This window comes from Phoenix dactylifera, unplaced genomic scaffold (assembly GCF_009389715.1).
Source record: "Phoenix dactylifera cultivar Barhee BC4 unplaced genomic scaffold, palm_55x_up_171113_PBpolish2nd_filt_p 000092F, whole genome shotgun sequence".
NCBI lineage: Eukaryota > Viridiplantae > Streptophyta > Magnoliopsida > Arecales > Arecaceae > Phoenix > Phoenix dactylifera.
The window spans coordinates 1067013-1087308 of record NW_024067680.1 but is presented as its reverse complement, the minus strand read 5'-3'; the positions used below and the strand labels follow the sequence as shown (position 1 = coordinate 1087308).

The 20296-nt window shown below is 32.8% G+C and overlaps 1 protein-coding gene across 23 annotated transcripts in view; it reads left to right on the top strand.

Annotated features, from left to right (window-relative positions):
• The window catches only part of LOC103717301 (putative FBD-associated F-box protein At1g61330), a 33723-nt gene that overhangs the window by 10712 nt on the left and 2715 nt on the right, over positions 1-20296 (top strand). For 10 of the 23 annotated variants that reach the window (XM_026808516.2, XM_039116450.1, XM_017845223.3 and 7 more), the window contains 4 exons: positions 3406-3489; positions 3590-3690; positions 7103-7192; positions 7288-7388. The gene's annotated coding sequence lies outside the window, so the exon portion shown is untranslated. Of the gene's footprint in view, positions 1-3405; positions 3495-3589; positions 3691-7102; positions 7193-7287; positions 7389-14170; positions 16617-20296 lie in introns of those variants that run through there. The other 13 variants (XM_039116454.1, XM_039116447.1, XM_039116464.1 and 10 more) reach the window with 10 other exon arrangements.

Below are 20296 nucleotides of genomic sequence, written 5' to 3'. Positions count from 1 at the left end.
TTTTATAATTATACATATAGGAATTTTTCCTCTTTCTGCTTTTGGATTATTGTTCTTGTCTTGATTTAACAACCACATCTTATAGAGTCATTGAGGCAGCTATGTGGATCTATACTGTGAATCTTTCTTAAATCACCAAATTGATAATAAATTTTCTAAAGATATTCATGCCGTATGAAACACTTGCAAAGTATAAATAAAAGAAACCATATCTTGTTTGTGGTTATCGTCATATGCTATTTTTTTATTTTCTCTCAACTATCATATTTTTAAAATAAAAATTGCTTTTAGGTATTATTAGTTCAGAATTGTTTGAAATTATTAGTGCTTTTCGGAATTTTAATTCTTTGTCCCTAGACAAGTTCTCCACAATTGTCAAGAAAGAAACTGTATTTCCTAACATATGTGGCCTAATAGAATAGGAAATACATATCAAGTAGCATCAAACATCAAACAATAAATGGTCTTCAGTTTTAGTAAAGTGAACCGCAAAATTTGTGCTTTGGCATCTTCATTTGAAAATTTCTAATTTAGGCATTCAATACAGGTGCCACTTTTCTCTTTTTCTTATAAATCATAATACCTATGCGACTATGTTAAACTTATGTTTAATGCCTTTAAAATACATCCATGTATCCATTATATTTCTTGTTACTTTGTTGCGTGAATTTTGTTATAGATATAGAAATTATCAACTTTGTAAAAGAGGACAATGCAAAGATAGATATAGGTTGCGATAGTAGAGGAAGAGATGATCATGGTGAAAAATTCGAACAATAACAAAGATACAACAATATTTTCTTCCTTACATGGTATTTTAGCTTATATTTTCTCTTTTTTGCCCATATTTTGTCGAAAATTTTAAAAGGTTTTTTCTAATAAAACATTTTTATGTGCAACTATATAATTAAAATGCTATATAATCAACAAGAAACTGGGATTATCTTAAAACAACACTAAAAATTAATAGAAAAAATATATTCAAATAAAGGTGAAAGGGAAAAAATGGTTTCTTCCCTTTTTGTATTTTGTTTTTTAGAATATCTTTTTATTTTCTATAGTACTAATTTCCAGAAATCGAGCCTTTTTGTGTGTGCGTGTGTGTGTGTTTTCTCCTTTTTTTTGGGGTGTGGGGGGGATGCTAGCAAGGGCCATTGCACCTCTAGGCTCTCTAATCCTTCCTACTTAGGCCCCTTACAAATTAGGCATGGCCCCCTTTCAATAGAGTCCATGGCCTCTAGGTACGGTTAGACCAATGGGGGATCTCTCATATCCTGACTATATTACAACAATGTACGGTTAGACCTCATCAACAGATAATAGTGGACTTCTTCTTCTTTATATGTTTGCATTGGTGTGTGGTTATTTAGGTGAAAAGGAAACCATCTCCTTTTGGGATGTAATTTTTAATGTCATATTTAATATGAAAATTAAGATTCTTATCAAATGAGAAATTCAAATGGTCGTATCATTTAAGCCAAATCCAAATATGATCACCAGCCTTTTATCATCTTACAACCAACGATATCACAGCCTTCCCTCTTCTCTTTCCTCTTCGGTGCAATTCTATATTCAACTTAATAAGAGTCAAATCAATACTTCGGTTCTTTCTTTTCCTTTTCTTTCTAATGCCATAGTTGTTCCATAGAGTGAAATATGACATGGTAACTTGTCGGATTTCTATTTGTTAGAATAGTAAACAAATTTTCATAAAAAATATATTATTCCATTGTCATAAGTATTTTTATTTTCTTTTCACTATCATGAATTTAGGAATAAACTGATTTAAAATTTTTAAAATTTATTTATAATAATTGATTGTATTAAAAGTGTAATCATTTAAAAATATTTTAGAGTATCGTTACTATATATTTATGGAGATATTGTTACAATGATGCTATTTTGTCGTCCCCTTTTTGAATTTGGCCACCTCAAAGATGTAATTCTGATTCTATCCCGGCTAATTCCATGCGCTTTATAAAGGTTCATGAATAAATTCTAATAGGTTACTTGTGGATAACCAGAAATTTCCAATCACTAGAACATAGCATTACCAAAAATGGTGATCTTAGATCATTGGGGATCAGTTTACCTTAGGATGATGATCACCGGTGATTTAACATTACCGTAGTGATCTCTATTTGGATCAGTGAATGCTACTTCAAGAGAGTTTGTCTGTTTGGTGTTGATTGGCTGGAGTTTGCTTTGCCTTAGGGTTGGGTTTTTTTCTTTTTGTTTGGGCTGTTGAATCGGGATACGTGTATAGTTAAGATTGGTCACCTCCCCTACCTACTTTCTCGTTTCTTTCTTCTCTTTCTTTTCTGTTTTCTCTCTTCCCTTCTTTTGTTTTCTTCTTGTTACCCTTTTGTATTTATTCAATTCTAATGAAATATGTGGTAGTCTTTGCCACCCTTTTGCTCAATTTCTTTTTATTTTGAAACAAATTTAAAAGATTTATTATTTAAAACATTTATCACTTAAATTTTCTAGAACTTTTTAAATTTTAAATCTTAACCATAGTCAAGACTTTGAAATGAAAAATTGTGATTTTATTTTCTTAGGACATGTGGCTAGTATAAAAAGAAAATGGGTGCCAAGTGGCATCAAATAATAAATTCTATTAATATTTAGTAACTATAATTTAACTAAGACATGCCTTTTACCTATTTCATTACTTAAATTTTCAATTTGGGTATTTAATGCAGGATGCCTTCTTTCTTTTTTTGCTTAATCTTGAAGTATCTTCGCAGTTAAGTCAAGCAAACATTCAAACTTTTCCGCATGTCATCTTTCCTATTCGCTGTCTCTTCCCATTATAGCTCTTCAAAGAAATAAAATTGATAAATATTATGGCGCAAATCGCTATTCAAATGAACATTTTAAATCACCTTAGGAAAATATTAAATGGGAGATATATAAGGAAGTGTAAGAATTGAAAACAACATTTAATATCGATTTATGATCACAAGTCACTTACAGTGTATAATCTTAGTCTAACAACCATTATTTTATTAGAAAATAAGAAAACAATTCTATGTAGTGATAATATTTCACTAACTATTCATGGCATATTCAATAAACATCTATATATTACAAATTAATGATTTATTCATTGTTTATAGTGATTGTGTGAAGCTACTATTTGTTATTCTAGCCTTAGTTACGGTTATTTCTAAATATATAAATTATTATTTTAGGTTATCTGCTTAATTTAAAATTATTTGAATTTTCAACACTTTAAATTTTAAAATTTGTCTTAGTCTAGATTTTTCCAAAGGTGAACTTGTTAATGTATTCCTCGATACATGGCTTAGCGTAACAAAAAATGGGTGCCATGTGGCATCTAACAATAAATGTTAGTCAGTTTTGGTAATTAAAAGCTAACCGTAAAAGTTTGTCCTTCAGCTCCTTCAGCATCAGTATTCCAGTTCTGGGTATTCATCGTAGAGTGCCACTCCATCCTTGATGTTGAAGCATCCCTGCGATTAGGTTAAGTATACTTCTTTTCTTTCCCAAATGTTATCATATCTGTTTTATTTCTTTACCCTTCAGTATCTCTAACCTTCCTTACGGATTTCATTATTTTTAGTAAGGTTTCTATTGAAAATTTGGAGGGTCTTGAATTGCATAGAAGGTTTCCTAGTTGTTGCCGAGAGTTGAATAAGTTTCCATCAAACACACCTACTACAGGTATTTAATCTATTTCTCGAATTTTTATAATTATACATATAGGAATTTTTCCTCTTTCTGCTTTTGGATTATTGTTCTTGTCTTGATTTAACAACCACATCTAATAGAGTTATTGAGGCAGCTATGTGGATCTATACTGTGAATCTTTCTTAAATCATCAAATTGATAATAATTTTTCTAAAGATATTCATGCCGTATGAAACACTTGCAAAGTATAAATAAAAGAAACCATATCTTGTTTGTGGTTATCGTCATATGCTATTTTTTTATTTTCTCTCATCTATCATATTTTTAAAATAAATATTACTTTTAGGTATTATTAGTTCAGAATTCTTTGAAATTATTAGTGCTTTTCGGAATTTTAATTCTTTGTCCCTAGACAAGTTCTCCACAATTGTCAAGAAAGAAACTGTATTTCCTAACATATGTGGCCTAATAGAATAGGAAATACATATCAAGTAGCATCAAACAATAAATGGTCTTCGGTTTTAGTTTAGTGAACCGCAAAATTTGTGCTTTGGCATCTTCATTTGAAATTTCTAATTTGGGCATTCAATACAGGTGCCACTTTTCTCTTTTTCCTATAAATCATAATACCTATGCGACTATGTTAAACTTATGTTTAATGCCTTTAAAATACATCCATGTATCCATTATATTTCTTATTACTTTGTTGCATGAATTTTGTTATAGATATAGAAATTATCAACTTTGTAAAAGAGGACAATGCAAAGATAGATATAGGTTGCGATAGTAGAGGAAGAGATGATCATGGTGAAAAATTCAAAAAATAACAAAGATACGACAATATTTTGTTCCTTGCATGGTATTTTTGCTTATATTTTCTCTTTTTTGCCCTTATTTTGTAGAAAATTTTAAAAGGTTTTTTCTAATAAAACATTTTTATGTGCAACTGTATAATTGAAATGCAATATACTCAACAAGAAACTGGGATTATCTTAAAACAACTCTAAAAATTAATAGAAAAAATATTTTCAAATAATGATGAAAGGGAAAAATAGTTTCTTCTCTTTTTGTATTTTGTTTTTTAGAATATCTTTTTATTTTCTATACTACTAATTTCCAGAAATCGAGCCTTTTTGTGTGTGTTTGTGTGTGTGTGTTTTCTCCTTTTTTTTGGGTGTGGGGGGATGCTAGCACGGGCCATTGCACTTCTAGGCTCTCTAATCCTTCCTACTTAGGCCCCTTACAAATTAGGCATGCCCCCCTTTCAATATAGTCCATGGCCTCCAAGTACGGTTAGACCAATGGGGGATCTCTCATATCCTGACTATATTACAACAAATTTCGGTTAGACCTCATCAACAGATAATAGTGGACTTCTTCTTCTTTATATGTTTGCATTGGTGTGTGGTTATTTAGGTGAAAAGGAAACCATCTCCTTTTGGGATGTAATTTTAATGTCATATTTAATATGAAAATTAAGATTCTTATAAAATGAGAAATTCAAATGGCCATATCATTTAAGCCAAATCCAAAAATGATCACCAGCCTTTTATCATCTTACAACCAACGATAGCACAGCCTTCCCTCTTCTTTCTCCTCTTCGGTGCAATTCTATTTTCAACTTAATAAGAGTCAAAATACTTCGGTTCTTTCTTTTCCTTTTCTTTCTAATGCCATAGTTGTTCCATAGAGTGAAACATGACATGGTAACTTATCGGATTTCTATTTGTTAGAATAGTAAACAAATTTTCATAAAAAATATATTATTCCATTGTCATAAATATTTTTATTTTCTTTTCACTATCGTGAATTTAGGAATAAACTGATTTAAAAATTTTGAAATTTATTTATAATAATTGATTGTATTAAAAGAGTAATCATTTAAAAATATTTTAGAGTATCGTTACTATATATTTATAGAGATATTGTTACAATGATGCTATTTTGTCCTCCCCTTTTTGAATTTGGCCACCTCAAAGATGTAATTCTGGTTCCATCTCGGCTAATTCCATGCACTTTATAAAGGTTCATGAATAAATTTCTAATAGGTTACTCGTGGATAACCAAAAATTTCTAATCACTAGAACATAACATTACCAAAAATGGTGATCTTAGATCATTGGGGATCAGTTTACCTTAGGATGAGGATCACCGGTGATTTAAGATTACCGTAGTGATCTCTATTTGGATCAGTGAATGCTACCTCAAGAGAGTTTGTCTGTTTAGTGTTGATTGGCTGGAGTTTGCTTTGCCTTAGGGTTGGGTTTTTTTCTTTTAGCTTGGGCTGTTGAATCGGGATACGTGTATAGCTAAGATTGGTCACCTCCCCTACCTACTTTCTCATTTCTTTCTTCTCTTTCTTTTCTGTTTTCTCTCTTTGTTTGTTTTCTTCTTGTTACCCTTTTGTATTTATTCAATTCTAATGAAATATGTGGTAGTCTTTGCCACCCTTTTGCTCAAAATTTTTTTATTTTGAAACAAATTTAAAAGATTTATTATTTAAAACATTTATCACTTAAATTTTTTAGAACTTTTTAAATTTTAAATCTTAACCATAGTCAAGACTTTGAAATGAAAAATTGTGATTTTATTTTCTTAGGACATGTGGCTAGTATAAAAAGAAAATGGGTGCCAAGTGGCATCAAATAATAAATACTATTAATATTTGGTAACTATAATTTAACTAAGACATGCCTTTTACATATTTCATTACTTCAATTTTCAATTTGGGTATTTAATGCAGGATGCCTTCTTTCTTTTTTTGCTTAATTTTGAAGTATCTTCGCAGTTAAGTCAAGCAAACATTCAAACTTTTCCGCATGTCATCTTTCCTATTAGCTGTCTCTTCCCATTACTAGCTCTTCAAAGAAATAAAATTGATAAATATTATGGCACAAATCGCTATTCAAATGAACTTTTTAAATCACCTTAGTAAAATATTAAATGGTAGATATATATAAGGAAGTGTAAGAATTGAAAACAACAATTAATATGGATTTATGATCACAAGTCACTTACAATGTATAATCTTAGTCTACTAACCATTATTTTATTAGAAAATAAGAAAACAATTCTATGTAGTGATAATATTTCACTAACTATTCATGTCATATTCAATAAACATCTATATATTTCAAATTAATGATTTATTCATTGTTTTAGTGATTGTGTTAAGCTACTATTTGTTATTCTAGCCTTAGTTACGGTTATTTCTAAATTTCTAAATTATTATTTTAGGTTATTTGCTTAATTTAAAATTATTTGATTTTTCAACACTTTAAATTTTAAAATTTGTCTTAGTCTAGATTTTTCCAAAGGTGAACTTGTTAATGTATTCCTCGACACATGGCTTAGCGTAATAAAAAATAGGTGCCATGTGGCATCTAACGATAAATATTAGTCAGTTTTGGTAATTAAAAGCTAACTGCAAAAGTTTGTCCTTCAGCTCCTTCAGCATCGGTCTTCCAGTTCTGGTTATTCATCGTAGAGTGCCACTCCTATGCTGGATGTTGAAGCATCTCTGCGATTTGGTTAAGTATACTTCTTTTCTTTCCCAAATGTTATCATATCTGTTTTATTTCTTTACCCTTCACTATCTCTAACCTTCCTTACGGATTTCATTATTTTTAGTAAGGCTTCTATTGAAAATTTGGAGGGTCTTGAATAGCATAGAAGGTTTCCTAGTTGTTGCCGAGAGTTGAATAAGTTTCCATCATACCCACCTACTACAGGTATTTTATCTATTTCTCGAATTTTTATCATTATACATATAGAAAATTTTCCTCTTTTTGCTTTTGGATTATTGTTCTTGTCTTGATTTAACAACCACATCTAATAGAGTCATTGAGGCAGCTATGTAGATCTATACTGTGAATCTTTCTTAAATCATCAAATTGATAATAAATTTTCTAAAGATATTCATGCCGTATGAAACACTTGCAAAGTATAAATAAAAGAAACTATATCTTGTTTGTGGTAATCGTCATGTGCTATTTTTTTTTTCTCATCTATAATATTTTTGAAATAAAAATTACTTTTAGGTATTATTAGTTCAGAATTTTAATTATTAGTGCTTTCCGGAATTTTAATTCTTTGTCCCTAGACAAGTTCTCCACAATTGTCAAGAAAGCAACTATATTTCCTAACATATGTGGCCTAATAGAATAGGAAATACATATCAAGTAGCATCAAACAATAAATGGTCTTTGGTTTTAGTAAAGTGAACCGCATATTTTGTGCTTTGGCATCTTCATTTGAAAATTTCTAATTTGGGCATTCAATGTAGGTGCCACTTTTCTCTTTTTCTTATAAATCATAATGCCTATGTGACTATGTTAAACTAATTTTTAATGCCTTTAAATACATCCATGTATGCATTATATTTCTTGTTACTTTGTTATGTGAATTTTGTTATAGATATAGAAGTTATCAACTTTGTAAAAGAGGACAATGCAAGGATAGATATAGGTTGCGATAGTAGAGGAAGAGATGATCATGATGAAAAATTCAAAAAATAATAGAGATAACAATATCCTCTTCCTTACATGGTATTTTAGCATATATTTTTTCTTTTTTGACTATATTTTGCGGAAAATTTTAAAAGGTTTTTTATAATAGAACATTTTTATGTGCAACTATATAATTAAAATGCAATATAATCAACAAGAAACTGGGATTATCTTAAAACAACACTAAAAATTAATAGAAAAAATATTTTCAAATGAAGATGAAAAGGAAAAATAGTTTCTTCTCTTTTTGTATTTTCTTTTTTAGGATATCTTTTTATTTTCTATAGTACTAATTTCCAGAAATCGAGCCTTTTTGTGTGTGTGTGTGTGTGTGTGTGTTTTCTCCTTTTTTTTGGGGGGTGTAGGGGGATGCTAGCAAGGGCCATTGCGCCTCTAGGCTCTCTAGTCCTTCCTACTTAGGCCCCTTACAAATTAGGCATGGCCCCTTTTCAATATAGTCCATGGTCCCCAAGCTATCCTGACCAAACATGGATTGCCTAATTCGGCTATTAGACCAATGGGGGATCTCTCGTATCTTGACTATATTACAACAAAGTACGGTTAGACCTCATCAACAGATAATAGTGGACTTCTTCTTCTTTATATGTTTGCATTGGTGTGTGGTTATTTATGTGAAAAGAAAACCATCTCCTTTTGGAATGTAATTTTTAATGTCATATTTAATATGAAAATTAAGATTCTTACCAAATGAGAAATTCAAATGGCCATATCATTTAAGCCAAATCCAAATATGATCACCAGCCTTTTATCATCTTACAACCAACGGTATCACAACCTTCCCTCTTCTCTCTCCTCTTTGGTGCAATTCTATTTTCAACTTAATAAGAGTCAAATCAATACTTCGGTTCTTTCTTTTCCTTTTCTTTCTTATGCCATAGTTGTTCCATAGAGTGAAACATGACATGGTAACTTGTTGGATTTCTATTTGTTAGAATAGTAAACAAATTTTCATGAAAAATATATTATTCCATTGTCATAAGTATTTTTATTTTCTTTTCACTATCATGAATTTAGGAATAAACTGATTTAAAAATTTATTTATAATAATTGATTGTATTAAAAGTGTAATCATTAAAAAATATTTTAGAGTATTGTTACTATATATCTATAGAGATATTGTTACAATGATGCTATTTTGTTGTCCCCTTTTTGAATTTGGCCACCTCAAAGATGTAATTCTGGTTCCATCTCGGCTAATTCCAGGCACTTTATAAAGGTTCATGAATTAATGTATTAATGTTATAATGCAAATGTCTTTTGTGATCAAGGTGTAGGTATCCTTATACAAATACTTAGCATAAAGCTTTTAAGAAAATTTGATAAATGTCTAGTAAAGCAATAAGCTACCAATATAAAAACAATCTAATCTTATTCTTGATACTTGAGTTTATCAAAAGTTAAAATAACCTATGCATGTGTAGTTTTGCATGAATTATTCATATCTTATTGAAGATTATGGGTTACAAAAATCATGGTGGTATTGCTATTGATCATGATTGTTATACTATCTCTTTTTACTTTACTCTCATATATATATATATATTAATAAGACTTTAAATTTTTACTAGACTCTAGAATTACTTGAAGTTTTAGACATCCAAATTCTAAATCATTGCCCAAAGTCATGTTATTTTTGAAGCAAGTTTGTAACGATGTGTTTTGACATGCAAAGTAATTGAACAATAAATACTGTTTGATATTAGTTACTATAAATTAACCAAAAAATTTTAGGTTACTTCATTATCCAAATTTTCAACTTCATCCATTCAATACAAATGCCCTTCCCATTTTTTGCATACTACTAGTTAAAGTACTTCGTGACTAAACCAAGTGTACATTCTATGTTTGTTAAATGGTATCTTGTTTATCAGTTTCTTTTCATGAATTTTCATTCTTCTTCATTAGGAAATATTTCTTGATTTAAAACAAGGAAGTAAATGATTTGACTGTCTATTGTGGTTGAAATGTAAACAAGTTCCCACGAAGCACACCTAATTGTGGGTATTTTAACTGTTTCCCCACTTATACTATTGCTGGCACATAAGCTGGTTCATATACCTTGTGTTATAAATTTTTGATGTATTCATGTACTTGTTACATTTGAAATAGGTGAAAGCAATAGACAAAAAATAGGTCAAGATTACAAAGATGATTATAAAAAAAGAAATTATCTTCTTCCTTCCATGATATCAATGACGATGGTTTAATAAACCATCTTTATTTAGCATAAATCATTTATTTTTTGTTCTACCATATTTTAATATAATCCTAAAGTGATTTCTTTTTCATGAAGTCTTTGTTTGCAATTATTAGATTAAAACTATGTAATACTGGGTAAGAGACTATTGTTATTTTAAATGAAAAAAATAGTAAAACAACCTTAATGAATGAAATGTAAAAATAGCTATTGCTTAGAAAATGTACAAATAATTTCTTTTATTCTATATGATTTGCTATGTTTTTAGTTTTTTCATGTACCTTATTAATAAGGTTCATAAATAGAATCATCTGCAATACATTTGGCTTGAGGGATTCTCCACCACATATCTCTTAGTTCTAAGGTATGTTGTCTCGGTACCGATCTTGTATTGGTGCCACAGTATCACTATGTCGGTATGGTATGAAGCCGGTTTGGCTTAATAATTGTCGGTACGGGCGTTCGGTATGGTATGGCATACAATGCTTAGTTCTGAATGATTGAGAATTCATGGGATATTACCTTGATCCCTTGAATATTTAGCCAGATCTTTCCTTTCTGTAAAGCTGCATATACCTTTTAATAAGGGAATCAAGTTGATAACTCGTTGGTAAATTCAAGGTCTTCAAGCTCAAGAAGAACACTTAAGTTGATGCCTACCTACTTGGTTTGTTGTTGTGGGCGTCTTGATGCTTCTTCTATCTATTTTATTCAAATGTAATGAGTTCAGGCATTGACCTGGTCTGTTGGCTTGCCTCTTTCAAGAAAATGGATTTATAAAATAAGTTGATGTCATTCATAGTTCATATTTCTTTGTAATTGAACAATTTAATTCATCTTAGACAAATTGACCAATGATGGAGGAATCCCATGGTGAAGCAAAGAAAGCAAGGAAGGGGTAGATATAAGGAAAGAAAAAGAGAGTGAGAGGTGAAGCATGAGCAACAAAGGTTATGATAGGGAGGCAAGCATGCAACAATAACATTACAATGGAGTCTCGGCAAGGGGAGCAAAGTCCATTGATTGATGGAGCAAGTGAAAGAAGAAAAAGAATAGCTGCAACCTCCAGGATGATGGGTATGCAATGAGAGATATGTTAGTTAAAAGAAGAAAATGGCAAGATGGAAAGTATAAATTTCTTATTCCTGATATATTAGCTAAGAAAATAATATTTTATATTAAACAAAAGATTCCATGTGTAATCATCTTGACCAAGATAAATTGATATCTTGGTTCATCTTGGTATTGGTTACTCACCTCATTCAGTAAAGTCACTAGCGTTGATAACTTGATATAGTAACTTGGGTTCAAATCCTGCCTTTGTTCGGCCTAAGGATTTAAGTCCCGGCAGAGTGTCCCGTGGGACATTGGATGGGGTACAATCCCATGTATCAAGACAGTACTATCCCGCCATCATCACAGCATCCCAAATGGCACATCTTGGAATATTCCCTATTCCCAGCGTTGGGACGGGGCGGGATAATGGCGTGTCTCATTCCATGGGACAACCCTATCCCACGAGATTTAAAACTTTGGTTCCACCAGCTTCCACCCATCCTAAATCTCATAATAGTTCATTTTTTAAAATGATGAATCATTGAAGTTGCATAAAGTAAATCTTTGTAAGTAAAGCAATAAATGTATAGTGAATGTTGCAAAAAAATAAGAAATAAGGGTAGAAGAGTGGAACAATTTCCTTGTTGACTCATCTAATCTTTCTAAACATTATGGCAAGTCATTGAATGCCAAATTTTCAATAAACCCTTGAGCTTTTGCATTATACATTTTTCAGGCAAAATTATTTCATTTGACTTTTACTCAATGTAGTTGGACTCAGGGTATGCCATACCGGTAGGCATACCGGTCGCCTACTGAACCGGTATGGTTTCGATTTGGACCGGTTTAAATTGGCACCGAACAGAAAGAGAGGTAAAAGCGCGCGCGGACATGCGCCCCCCACGTTAAATGCCATAGAGTGGCATTAAATATCCTTTTGCGCGGGGCAACGCGTGGGCATGCTGCTGTGTGCGGGTGCGGGGCCCCGCCCTGCACGGGCGCTCTTCCCCGCTCGCGGGTTGGTGCGAACTGATCCGGTTCACACCGGTACGCAGCGGAAACCGCGCAATTCAATTTTTAGGAAAACTAAATACTATAGATTAATAGGTTTTAAAATTAACGAGATTTGAATAATAAATTTTGTTTTGTGGTAAGCCATATCTCTAGAACATAGAATTCAGATTATAGTTTTTGAAATTCTCCAACTATAATGTAGGACATATGGTTAACAATACTATAGAGATTGTTGTATGAATTTACTCATCTTCAAGTTTATACTTTTTTTGAAGATAGGAAAATTTGCCAAACATATAATGAATATTTCATCTATTGGGATAAAGGAAGGATCTATTCAATGAAGAATTTTGCTATTTCCTAAATCATGTTATAATCTAACAGCCTATGAAATGGCTTCATGGAAGTGATAGGAACTTAAAAAGAGCAAGAGTTTTTGTGGCTTTCCCAGTGGAGAAATTCTAATTGCTAAGAACCTCAATAAGCATACTAGTGACTAGTGAGTAGCGACCCTCTCTAGCTTTTGTTTTTTGATTTCCAACATAAGGAAACAATTAATTATCTTTTCCTTCATCTCAGGTTCATCAATCTATCTAGCACCACCATAAACATCTTCAGAGAACCTAATCCTGTAGTACCTTCTTGTAGAAGCCTTGAACTTCCAAAGAAAATTCATCGTAGGTTCAAAGCAAGAAAATATGGGACTCTCTAGTGGCAGTAATCTGTTACAATGTTTTGATTGAAAAGCAAGAATAATGTACTTATAAAAAGAAATTGATCAATTAAGAAGATCATAACAAGCATTAAGGTTATGCTCAAGAACTAGACAGGCTTGGCTTTTCTTGTTGTTCTTGTAATGTTTGCACTTTGCACACTTCCTTCAAATGATCTTCTTCCTTACTTGCTTTTTTCACCTCTCCTCCCTTCTTCTCTATTCCATTCTCTTATTTTCTTATCCCCTTCATTTCTCTCTCTCTCTCTCTCTCTCTCTCTCTCTCTCTTTTTGGCCCCATATAACGTGCATGCATTTCTTTTATTTACTTGTTTAAAAGTGATTTCAGCTTGCCCAACTCTTCCAAAAAAGTTTAGATGGCTTCCCCCTTACAGAATCAATGAGAAACTCAATATTGAATGTCTATATTTTTTGAACATTCCATCGATCTTAATTGATGAAAGGGGAAAATTGTAATTCATGGTTATTAATTTGTAACATCAAATACAAGTTGTTTAAGATCTCCAAAAGAGTGTTTTCTATCATTTTCTGATAGAAGCATTTTGGCTCATCGGTGAAGTATTGGAGATGCACATTTTATTAGCTGCAAAGCAGGATCATATGGTTCTCTTGAAACACGGGCATGCAAATGGGTTTACGCATATGAAACATGCAAGTTGTTGGATTTTGCTTAGAGTCCAATTGTGCAGTCATAATATCTACATAGGTAAACCTAGTTGTAATTCAAGCGTCTACTACTTAGAGTTAACATTCTGCATCCAACTTTTTTTTTAGTGATAATTGAAAAATTTATTAATATTTTAAAAATATACAACTAGGTCGATTAGTAAAAAGTTTTTACTAAAAACTAATTTATGTAAGTGTAATGGGAAATTGTCGAACCAAATTATAGGTGAAACATATTATAGGTGAAGGGGTAATGATATTTATGTAAAATTCTAACTAAGTTGGTATTGTTTGTTTTGTGCAAAATGGTCAGCACAGACCAAATTTCAGGGTAAAGATTGTACGGCGGGATCATCAATGAGGGGTTTCAAGGATGCCCGACAAAAGCTAGGGTGGAGGTCAACAAGATGGGCGGTTGCAATGATGTTGGTCCAGGACCCTCCACTGAGGTCCACCTGGAGTCCATGGAGGAGTACAGGACCCTCCACTAGTGTCCACTTGGGGGTCCATAGAGGAGTAGAGGATCCTCCATTGGGGTCCACAAATCCATGTAGAAAGAGAAAGAGAGAGGAAGAGAAGAGAGAGAGAAAGTAGTGAGAGAATTAAGGTGCTATTGTTTTTTTTGTGTAAAATGGTTGGGAATGCCACCAATTTGAAGACTCGTCCCCTCTCACTCACTCACTCTTTTTAGTTTCTCTCTCTTCTCTTCTTCTCTCTCTACAAATTTCGATGAGCCTAGTGGAGGGTCCCAACTTCTTTTCATGTGGACCTTGGGTTGACCATAGTAGAGGGTCCTTACTGGCACTGTTGTTACCCATCATGCCGGCCACTCTGGCATTTGTCGGCCATCCTTGGACCCCATTGTTGACAATAGTAAGGGTCCGGCAAGGTGAGGAAGAAAGAAATTGGAAAGGGAAAAGACTGCTACCTCGGCTTTGGCAAGGCTACGACAGTGACACCAGTAAGGTTCTTCCGAAAGAAGAAGAAAGAGAAACTATGATCGACAATGAGGCTCGAAGGCGTATCGGGTACGTTTAAATAAAGGCAGAGGCTAGGGTTTCCTAGCCTCGATTGCTTGAGATCTCTGACTCACACCAGGAGCCATCAAAGGAAAGCGACTCCCATCAAGAGGCTATGTCAAAATTATAGTGTTAATGAGATAACAACTTGCTTAGTTTCCACAAATTGCATCTTGAGCCAAATTTATGGTATATTATTAAAGGAAAGAGGTGTGTTCCTTATTTGATTTCGTCCATCAATTTTATAACCAGGATACCCTTAGTGTCTCTCTTCATCAATTTTACACCTCTATCTTTTATCTACACAGTTTTTCTAGACATTTCAAACTAATGTTTTACCTCTCTATCGACCAATGTTTTGAACTCTTTTTCTCATCAACCTATTGTTTGATATGCATTGGACATGCTTGGATTGCCAGTATCTAAGTAATACATGTAATTGAAGGGCAAATAACCTAAGGTTTCTTGACATGAAAAACACACCTCTTGAACCAAGTCAAATTACTTGAGGCTGAACATAGAAGACAAGCAACTTGCTACGTCGTCCCTCTATGGTCCGTGAATAGTTTCTAGCAAAAGGCCACCGAGGTGTTATTCGGTCAAAGATCCCTCTCCTACTCCGATAGTGACCAACAATGGTGCAAGTGCTTCCAAGGTGGTCCAAACCGCCGGCTCAAACTTCGCAACTGATGACTCAAATGAGTGGACTTTGGCAACTAAGACTAGTTAATGTTGTAAACTTGGTAAGTTTCCTCCCTCAAATCATGGTACCATAGTTTTTCTATGTTGTCCTACTTTCCCTCTGATATGGATGTCGAGCAAATCCCGCACACCATGCATGTGGAGCCGAAATCATTTTCCAAATCTGTAAAGATGATTTTAAAAGTTCAAATTCAAAAGCCAACTTGTCTAGGAAAGTTTTTCCTAAGAAGACACCTTTTGAAGGTGCAACCGAAACTTGATCGACTATGTACAATTGGCAAGAAGAATCAAGTTAGTCGAAGGAAGTCAATGTCCTTGCTTGAAGAGAGACAAGTTGATGACTCCCTTGTTTCATTGCTCTATTAGGCCTTTAAGAAAACATTTCCAATTCCAACTCTTCCGCTGCTACTTTAATCGGGCCCAAGTTGTCAGGCAATCACTCAGAAGCTCTTATAGGAAGCAAGAACCTTGCTTGTCCACTCATGCTACCTTCCCACGTTGTCTCTATGCCATTGGATCTACCAACTTGGTCTCCCCCTTGAGAGGTACATGTCGACTAGGGGCCGGATGGATGGCATTCTGATCTCACAGCAACAGCGGCAGAACGGTACTGGACCTACGGGTGGATCACTAGGTGCCGATGGACAAATTTGTGATGTTCAACCAACTTCGGGATTGTCGGATCAATAGACCCACTCCTGTTGGTGGATCTGGATGTGTTGGCATCATGTATGGTCACTTTAATGCATGTTTGGCAAGTTGGTGTCTTGGTTGGCCTCAAACCTTATGGGTTTTTCAAAACCTCCTGATTTGCCTGGCTTCGGTCAATTTGAGGTTTCTCCATCTTGTTAAGAAGTTACTTTGTGGTGAAAGTGTAGAGAGTATTTTCAAAATTGTATTTCTAATGAATTTCTACATTGATTTTGATGTAAGTAGGAGCATTGTCAAGGGAAAGTCGGGAATAATCCTTTGAAAGATCAAGAAAAAGTAATAAATAGAAAGATTCCGATTTTCTAAAATAATATTCTAGGTTTCATTTTAGTTAAAATAAATATATGTATGAATAAAGGAAGTTTTCATATATATATATATATGTATATAAATGAACTTTTTTATTGAAACAATTGGTATTTATATCACACAACACCTTACAAAGTGATAGGATTAATTTTTTTTGCTCTTAAGCAACATTCAAATAGAAGAAGATCATGTAATAAACGCAACATACTATCTTTTGCTCTACTCCTTAGGATGGACATTGTCCTTTTTAGATAAATGCAAGAAATAAAAATGGGCAATATTACATCATAGTAATGGTATGCCGTACCGTACCGAATGGTATCGGACGTACTATACTGAACGGTATCGGGCATACCGTACCGTACCAATTCGGTACTGGTATCGGTATGGGTGGCGTACCAATCTTCGTTACGCCAAAAAAATCTCATACCATATCGTACCGATACTATGCTAATGTGGCACCGGTATAGGGTCTGATACTGGTATGGCGAACGCTAATGTGGCACCGGTATAGGGTCTGATACTGGTATGGCGAACCTTGCATCATACACAATTTGTCAAATACTTAAATGAATCTTTTTTATTCCACAACAAGTGATTGTATTTATAAATTACATACAACATAGCTGAAAGAATAGAAACATAGCTAATGACATTACCAGTGAAAATGGTGATCACATAAGTGGAATTATAAAAGTGAATTCTCATGGAGGTTGGCATGCTTCTGAAAATAATTTGGCCTTAAAGTTAAACACTTGTTCTTTTTAATTACACAATCATATTTTCTTCTTGTTGTGCCATTTTTTCCCCTTTTTCTTGTTGTTCTGATTTTCTTCCTTCGTTCTTTTTCAAGAGAATTCATGATCTATGTAATATATGTTAAAATTTGAAAGACATATCAGAACAATTAAACCTATAAGTTCATAGCTTTTGAGGCATCCACATCATTTTAAAACCAGTTTTCCTTATTTTATTAGGTTCTTTTTATAATATTTGGTAAGAGTATTCTTTCTTTTTGGTTGGAGCAAGAGTACTCTTTCAGATATTATGATTTGATTTTCCTGTTTAAATAAAAGATATTGCGAGCTGTAGGTAAGTAGAATCATGAGACAATAAAGGGGAGGCAAAATATTTAGATGTTTAAAAGGGCCACCCTATAATTTAAGGAGAGCCAAAATCGAACTGGTGGAGATATATAAAGAACTTTTAGAATTTCTTTGACATGTTGGGGTGCTGGTGGCATGGGTGGGGTATAAATACAGATTACAAATATAGTCAAGAAAAACAAAATCCCAACACTTATGTATTCCCAGAGCAACATAAATTCCGTAAGTCCAGAAACCCTAGTATATATAAAAAAAAAAGATAAGAAAGCCTCCATGGAACAAGGTATCTTTGAGCAACTCAACAAAGCTATCAAATAGGAATTTAATTAAAAACCGATCCTCTCTTTTGTTAGCAACCTATATACTAGAATAAATGCCTTTTGAGCCTCATCCGTTTAACCCCAAATCATGAAGCCAACTACTTCTAGTATTCTATATTCCTTTTGCTTGAGTATCAAGTCTGCCTGGAAGTTCAAGGAAATATGGGTTTGTCACCACGTTCCATTTTATAAAAACAAAAGAGAAAATTACACAAGCGAGAATTGGATGAGATCAAATCTATGGGCTAAGTGAATCAAATCCCACTCTAGTTGAGACGGAAATCACTTTATTTCGAAAAGATGGAATATACTACACATAATTGCGTATATAGTTTTTGGCTACCTTAAATTATCCTCTTCTTATAATACCACTCATCCATCAAAATTTCATATATGTTAAGAGAACCCACAGTCTCTTTTCCCCATCCCAGCTCTCTCTAACATTTCCATCTCTTTATATATCTCTCTCTCCGTCCCATCTCTCTATATGTTACCCACTTGGCGTGATTATAAATAACAGAAAAGTTTGTGTTCAATGAAAATTATATTTCTTTGATGATTTAAACAGCATGCTTGTGAACCCTATTAATTAAAGTAGCTCATTCCCATGCTTTGTGTACTGATGTATTTATAACATGATGGCAGAAAATCTGGCCTTAAAGTTAAACACTTGTTCCTTTTAGTTACACAGTCATATTTTGTTCTTGTTGTGTCATTTTATTTTCCCCTTTTCTTGTTTTTCTGGTTTTCTTCCTTTGTTCTTTTTCAAGAGAATTCATGATCTATAATATATGTTAAAATTTGAAAGACATATCAGAACAATTAAACCTCTAAGTTCATAGCTTTTGAGGCATCCACATCATTTTAAATCACAGTCCATTTCTTTCAATGTCCCCAACAAACATGACGGTTTAGGAAGATCACAAATAGCTGTTACAAAAAAGTACTTTTGAGATTAATTTGAAATTATATTCATATAACTAGCATACTCTTTTAGCATTCACTGGTAATAATAATATTATCGAAGTAAGGCATAATATAGTTTTCAATTGCATAATGATATATGAAGCATTGGCACCTTGAAATGCTCACTAACATTCTGTCCTGTGTCTTGAAAGTGGTCTTTGCCTTGTTTTATGTTAGATATAGTTTTGTTTGACAGCAACTTTGAGATATTTAGAGAAGGTCATCATCAAAGAGCATAACTGATTTAGTAAATATTAATTTGTTTACTAGTTTTATTTGAATGACAGTATCTCATATCCCTTTAAAGTATAGTTTTCCTGGAATGAGAAATTGCGAGCACAGCCTTGTGGTGACTTACTTACCTTGATTAACTCCAATTTTGCCTCCTTCCATAAATTGCTGTTCTTGTGTCTTTTTTTTTTACACTTTTTCAGTAGCAGGGGAAATTTGAAAGTAATATACACAGTGTCACAGCTAACCATTTGGGAATATTCTCTAAGACTAATTCATGCTCTTTAACTAAGAAGGATAAGACATTTTGAAGTTTAATTGGGTCATGAAGTTACATATATTTAGCAACTAATACACAATCTGTCCTAAAATCTTGCTGTCGTTGCAAGTACCGGCCAGTTCAGGAGTGGAACATAGTTATTTTTAGCTAGGTCTCCTCATATTCTCAATGGGGAATAAGTAATGTTCTACAGTTTTCTGGAAATGATTGTCTTTCCTTACCATCAATTAAAACCATCATTATTATCCTTCCAATGCCTCCAAAGAATATATAGCAGCCCCTAAAAAAATCAGATATACCAGATGTTCCATGTCTTTGTGGTTGTTCCTAAAGAAAAGAAATTAATCTTTTAGCAGAAACAAGTATCTGATAATTTTTTTCAAACTCTTGAAACAGTTTAGTCTCAAAAATATTTTTATTATTGGAGTTTATGCTGCAGCTAGAAATAGAATATTCTCTTTCCTGAATTCTTTCTGAATAATAATAGATACTTAGTCTATCTAATGTTCAAAAAAATCAACATTACCACATTTTAACACTATAACTAAAACATCAACCAGCATCTTATCGCATACATATTTCTTGTCTTCATTGAGTGATTTGTTGCTTCAAGTTGCCATGATGCAAAAGTAAATTTGGTGATCAATCTTGTTGCAAGTGAAAGATGAGTACTGAATAAGGTTCTATTATAATCTTGTATACATAGCATTACCTTGGACTTTGTTATTGCCATTTTATATGAATTTGATTTCACTAAAAGACTGGACTTTTTAAATATTTTAAGATACATTACTGCTGAT